The following is a 6,641-nucleotide window of genomic DNA, read 5'->3' as shown; positions in this document are numbered from 1 at the left end:
ATGGGGACACCGCCACAGCGTAACCACCTTTGGATGCAGTTTTATCTGCAGACAGGATTGCAGGAAGGGGGGAACCAAGGGACACTTTGCTGCATCACTGTTCGCTTAAGCCTTCCTCCACCTGCTTTGGGGGCTGGACAAGCCCCAGGAGGGAAGCAGTGTTTCTCCCAAAGCACCCCATCACACTCAGCTGTAGGTGGCGAGAGATATGGGTCCCAGCTGGCACATACAGCTGTGGACAAGAGCACCCGAGAGGTGGAAAGTGGCCCGGACATCTTAAACGGTTGGTTTGGTGCTCCAGTGGCCAGAGCCACTGCACTTGGATCACACCAACCCCATGCAGCGCTACAGGCTTGGGGCAGAGTGGCTGGAAAGTGGCGAAGGACCTGGGGGTGTTGGTCAACATCTGGCTGAATATGAGCCAGCAGTATGCCTGGGTGGCCAAGAAGGCCAACAGCATCCTGGCCTGTATCAGCCATAATGTGGCCAGCAGGACTGGGGCAGTGATCATCCCCCTGTGCTCGGCACCAGTGAGGCCCCACCTCCAGTGCTGTGTTCAGTTTTGGGCCCCTCACGACAAGAAAGACACTGAGGTGTCGGAGCGTGTCCAGAGAAGGGCTACAAAGCTGGTGAGGGGTCTGGAGCACATGTCTGAGGAGCGGCTGAGGGTCCTGGGGGCGTTCAGCCTGGGGAAAAGGAGGCTGAGGGGAGACCTTCTCGCTCTCTACAGCTCCCTGAAAGGAGGGGGTAGCGAGGGGGTGTCAGTCTCTTCTCCCAAGGAACAGGCGATGGGACAAGAGGAAATGGCCTCAAGTTGCACCAGGGGAGGTTTAGATTGGATATTAGGGAAAATTTCTTCACCAAAAGGGTTGTCAAGCAGTGGAAGAAGCTGCCCAGGGCAGTGATGGAGTCGCCATCCCTGGAGGGATTTAACAGAGGGGCAGACGTGGTGCTGAGGGACATGGGTTAGTGGTGGGTTTGGCAGTGTCAGGTTGATGGTTGGACTCGATGATCTTAAAGGTCCCTGCCAACGTAGATCATTCTATGATTCAATTCACTCACCTACGTGGGTGTCCTCCTTGCCCTGCCGAAACCCAACCCCATCCTGCAGCACAATCCCACCTTCCAAGAAAAGCTGCACCTTGGCTGTAGAGAGATGGAAGCAGGAAAGCAGCCTTCTGTCGGGGCAGGCAGGGAGCTGCAGGTCAGGACAAAATGACTCTGCTCCTGGAAACGCAAAGAATAATCTCATTATTTATGTGGCTTTAAAAGCATTTGGGAAAAAAAAAAAAAAAACCAGATTAATTTAGGAATCTATTGTCCAGCCCCTTGCTCTGAATGCTGGCATTGCCAAGGACCTCTGCCCCACGGACACTGTCCGGTCACCTGGAATTGCAGGATTGCCATTTTAAGTTGAATAAATTTAAAAAAAAAAAAAAAAAAAAAGTCTTGTTTTTTGGACAGCACTCACTTAAAACATTCCCTGCAATTTGCATCCTGCTTGGTTGTTTTTTTTTTTTTTCATTTGAGGGCTGGGGAGGAGCAGGACAACCATCACAAGGGCCAGTTGTTTGAGAGGAGGCAGGGGACCCAACTTTTCCCTCTGGGATTTAATGTCTCCTCCAACCCTTGTGCAGGAACCGCACCGCTTCAGGGGCTGAAGTCCCTCACAGCGCACGGGGACAGACGCAGCACCGCAGAGCACATTTTGCAGCAGCGGGTTTGCTATTTCAAAGGAGACAGCGTGCCAGCACCGCGTTTGTCAGCCAAATCTGTGTCAGCGCTTAAAGCATCTCCCTCTCGTACGGACGTGCTGGTGCTCAGCAGCTACTTGCTTTTCTGGTAGGAGCTGCAGCCCGTGGGAGGGTGTCTGTGTCGCGGTTACATCACCCACATGCTCTGGCTTTGGAAAGATGTTCCTTTTCCCCATTTACTGCTGTTCTCCTTTTAATTAAAGGGGTGCATATGGATTCTGGAGCGCTTGGAGGTACCGGTTTTCACCTGTGTTCTGAGGAGCTCCTGCAGATCATCAGCACAAAAAAACCTGACCAGCCAACGTACCCTCCTCTTGGACAGCATCAGGGCTGGTGTGGCTGCCCAGGCTGTGACACCAAGAGCACCCACCAGCCAGAATGACTCCAAGCAGATGCTGCCACTTCGGAGTGTCACAAGCTCCCATCTTCCCTCCTGGGTAAGAAATGACACAAGTCTTGACGCCAAGTCATTTTTAGGGAGTTGTAGTTTGGGAATCTTCGGTTTGAACCACCTCAAAGTTGGATCTCTTACTTTATTCCAGGATTGTATGAAATCTAAGGTATTCACTAGGGCACTCAGAAATTATTTGAACAGCTAAGTAGTCTGCGTTGAACCACAGCAAAGGAACAACGTCCTCATGATCATTGACATGTTCCTCGCAGGGCTGTCAGGCACATACGTACGGGCTTGTTCTCCTAGGACCACTCCTAGGGTGACAACTGGGGCCTCATTTCGTACAGAGACCAAAGTGTGCTCCAGGCAGTCTCCAAAACTTAATTTAGTGCTGGCGTTCAAACTCGTCTACTGTCTTCCTTGGAGCTGAGGGGTGGTGACTCCTTGCTCAGGGTTTGTACAGTGTGAGGGTGATGAAAGCACAGAGCTAGAAAGAGCAGGGAACGAGAAAGGTGAGCTCACCCAGGGCCTCAGCAAGGCGGTCAGGAGCTCCTCAACATCATGAGCTGTTCTGCTCATGGGCAAGGTGTCTCTGAGGAAAGGCCTCACTCAGGTGATTTTTCCAGAAGGAACATCTGCCTCCGGGTGTCTAATTTGGACAGGCTTGGAGGCTGATTTCCAGGAGCACCCACAAGGAGGAATGAAGCTGTGAGCTTGAATCCTCTGCAAATCAGCTCAAAGGTGCCTCCAAGTGAGAAACCCAAGATCAATAGCACACACTGACAGATGGTCTGGGACACTTCTGGCTGGAGAAGTCCAAGAATAGGTGTTTGCCAGGACAACTTCTGCTTCCTAAGCAGCGACATTCCTGCTACAAAAGCCAAGAGACCCTTTGTCATAGCAGGGCTACAAACACAAGGCAGAGGGACCATTAGCGCCCCTTTACTCCCAGCCCTGGGTGAGTATTTAAAGGAGCACAAGAAGCTATTTTACATACAGCCAGTGCTCCTCTCCATTTGGATTCGTGCCCTGAACTAAGTTTTGAGCTTGAAGCAGGATTCGTGACTACACACGAAAGTTAGGCCGTCCTCCCCAAAATGACAGCACAAGAACTGATGGTTTGACAGCTTAGAATAAGTGTAAACGACTGTTAAAAAATTCACGCTACAGAATCTTGTTCTCCAGAAATGTTCTTAGCAGATTCTTCATGCTTTACTGACTTGATTTCCTTTTACGACAAGGTTACCCGTGTAGTGGATGAAAGGAAGGCAGAGAATGTGAGGGTTTTTTGGATTTCAGCAAAGTTTTTGGTAGTCCAACAGAAGCTGGACTCGAAGATCCTCGTGGGTTCCTGCCAACTCGGGATATTCTGTTTCTATGATTCAGATTTCGCACACAATGAAGACCCCAGAGGTCATAGTTGTGGGCTATGCTCTGTCACCTCGTAATTAACAGTCACTTTTTGTCATTGCTTTGCAGGTAAATTTTCTCTCCTTCAGCCAAGCCTGAAGAAATAGAGCTACATTCTCAGGACTCAACACAGCTCGTCCCCTCTGGCTGCTCAGTAAGCTACGGTTCCCCCGCTGTAATGAATTAATGGACTCAGCTTGGTGTCATAATACTCAGAAGTTAACTCAGTCTGGGTTGTCAACAGCCCCGAAAGGAGTATGGGTGCTCAAAACGCTGCCCACAGCACTGCCACCGGTGTTCTGCTTCGTTGCGAGGATGGGGAGAGCAGGAGGAACCCATAACACAGCATCAGGAGCTGATCTTCTCCCTCTCCACCACCCCTCAGCCGAACTCCCTCCTGACAGAGCAACAGCGCGGCAGACCCTTCTCCTGCCCACCACACAGCTCAACGAGACATAAGCATTATTCAGTCTAGGATTTGAGGGCCCAGTTTACACACGTTAATGTACGCTCTGTTTGGCTGATGGTGGTGTCACTTGCTAAGCAGGTTGGGGCAAAGCTTGGGCTGTTGAACTGCTTTTCCTCTGCCCTGCAATGACAGCTCAAGAGGTGAAAATTTGGGGTAAGATTTTTACTATCTGTTTCAACAGTAGCGGCCTTATAACTCTTTAGTCCTACTAAAGCACGGGTTTGTGTTGAGGTTTCTTTACATTTAGTCCTCTCTCTGAATTCCCCTCCAGGGACTGATAGGTGAGTAAAAGGAGAAAAAAATGCAGCTCCCTTCTAATGCATCTTATTTTCAAACTATTAATATTTTAACCTATTACACTAGCTCCATTCCACATGTTTTTATGGTAAGAAAATACAAAGAGGATGCAGCATGAGCTCACAGAATTCTCCCCTCCTCTTAGCTCGCCTGTCAATCAGCTACGGGCCTGCACCAGCGCTGCTGGAGATGAGAAAGTATGTTAAACCCAGAAGATTCAGCAATACAGGAAACTGCAGAAAATGAAAGACCCGTGAGCCCCGGTGCTTGCGAATATAAATTCAGGCATCTCACGACGGGTGACATGGCTGTTTCCACCTTCCAGGGGCGGAAAGTCATGGTGCCTAACTCCTGATGGGCAGGATCCAACCTTGTTAACTCCCCTTGCTGAAATACCTGGCACCACATTCCCCATTCCTGCAGCGCTGAAGCTAACTTGATCAGTCTGCCCCACTCGATTACGAGCCTGGCACGCCCAAGGCCCTTTAAAACCACCAGGCAAATACCACCTAATCCCAGCAACTTGTTGGCATTATTAAAATCGCCCTACAACTTTCCTAGCGATTAATTCGCAACAGTATTGACTCCTCTTCCAGCTTAGGAAAAGCTTGGGTCGTTCAACCGGCGAGCCCCCCTCCTCAGCACAGAGGGAGGCATAAATTTCATGGAATCACGGAATTTTCAGCGTTGGAAGGGACCTCTAGAGATCATCTAGTCCAGCTCCCCTGCTAAAGCAGGATTGCCCAGAGCGCATTATCAGGACTTTCAGTGGGGACTTTGGCTTATTCTCTTCAGGAGCTCCTTCCACCGGACCCTCCTGCTCTGGGGAGTTTCGCTGAGGTAATAGGCGGGGCGGGGGGGGAAGAGTTTTAGCTTATATGAAGCTTAGGACAGGCGCGCAGAGCCACAGGCGGGGCAGGGGTGGGGGAGTGGGGGGGAATGTATGTGTTTGGGGGCGCCTGAGGCTCCGGGGTGCCCGTGACAGGGCAGTGGGCCCTCACAGCCATCGGGGCCAGGGAGGCAGAGGCAGGAGCCTTACTGGACTCCACACCCATCCCTCAAGCGATGCCCGCCCCACCGGGCTCCCTTGAGGGGAAGGTGGTGGTGGGGGGGGAAACGACGAGACGTGCTTCAGCCTCCCACCGCCCCCGCCGCCATCACCGGCCCCGCCCTCCGCGACGCGTGACGCACGCACGCACAGTCGCCCGCCCGCGTTTGAAGTTGGCGCGCGATCCGCGCTCCCCCCCACTACCCGCCCGCCTCTCCCAGCCTGCCCCGCGCGGCCGCTTCCCCGCGCGCCCTCCCTCCCTCCTCCCTCCACCCTCCCCCCCCCCCGCTCCGGCCGGCGGCCGCGGCAGCCGCGCTGGCGCATGCGCACTCCGCCCCGCCCGCCGCCATTTTGTGTCCGAAGCGACTGTGGAGCGATTAAACCGCGAGCGGGTGCTGGGCGGGAGCGGCGGCCGCGGCGGGGCGTGCGGGGCGCGGCGGCTCCGCGGGGCCCGTGGGCGGCGCGGGGCGGCGGCGGGAGCCCGGCGGCCGGAGCGAGGCCCGGCGGGGTGCGGGCGCAGGTAAGCGGTGGACGGGGGGTTTGCAGTCGCTTTCTCCGGCCTCTAGGTGTCACGATGGGGCTCCGGTTCGGCTGGGGCCCCGCAGCGGCCGCCGCCGGGGAAGCAGGGGGCTTTGTCTCCCTCTATCGTCCCCAGCGCGGCCGGCGCTCTGCCTGCCACCGCCGCCATTCCCCACAGCGCGGCGCTGGGCTGCGGGCTGGGCGGCGGCGGGAAGGGAGAGGCGGCTTTCGGCCCCCGCCGCCGAACCGCCGGCCCCGACTCCATTTTCTTTCCTTTGTCTCCTCCGCCGCGGCCACCGGGGCTGATTACCGCCCCCTCCCCGCCACGCGAGCCGCCGCCACCCCCCCACACCCCCCCCCGCCTTCCCTTCCCCTCCCGTCCCTTCCTCCTCCCCTCCCCCGCCTTCCCCGCCCCGCCGAGCCGGGCCCGCTCCGCTCCCCACCCGCCGCCGCTTCCCCCCCCCCACCCGCCCTCCCGCCGCCTTCCCCCACCGCCTTCGCGCGAACCTCTGCGGGGCTCGGCCCTCCTCCCGCTGCCTCCCTGCGTGTCCAGCCGGTTTCTTTGACCGTGGCGGCGACCGGCTGCGTCTGTATGTCCCGTTCACTTCCCCCCTCCCCCCCCCCCCCCCCTTGTCCTCTGCCGCCTCCCCGGCCCCGTCCTTGCTCCTGCCGGCCGCCGCCTCGCTGCGCTGCTGGCGTGTGCTGCGGAGTGAGAGGCGCTGCGAGGCGCAGAGCGGGACTCGAGCTCCC

At 55.9% G+C, this 6,641-nt stretch overlaps 1 protein-coding gene across 2 annotated transcripts in view; it reads left to right on the top strand.

Annotated features, from left to right (window-relative positions):
* Positions 1-5,820: 5,820 nt before the first annotated feature.
* Positions 5,821-6,641, top strand: part of CTCF (CCCTC-binding factor) — a 38,219-nt gene continuing 37,398 nt past the window's right edge. Inside the window, exon 1 of one of the 2 annotated variants that reach the window (XM_082489222.1) lies at positions 5,821-5,892. The gene's annotated coding sequence lies outside the window, so the exon portion shown is untranslated. The remainder of the gene's footprint in view (positions 5,893-6,641) is intronic. The other variant, XM_082489223.1, reaches the window with a different exon arrangement.

The sequence above is a fragment of the Vanellus vanellus genome (genome assembly GCF_965231255.1).
Source record: "Vanellus vanellus genome assembly, chromosome: 12".
Lineage (NCBI taxonomy): Eukaryota > Metazoa > Chordata > Aves > Charadriiformes > Charadriidae > Vanellus > Vanellus vanellus.
The sequence above is the reverse complement of the archived record's forward strand: the minus strand, read 5'-3'. Positions and strand labels throughout refer to the sequence as shown.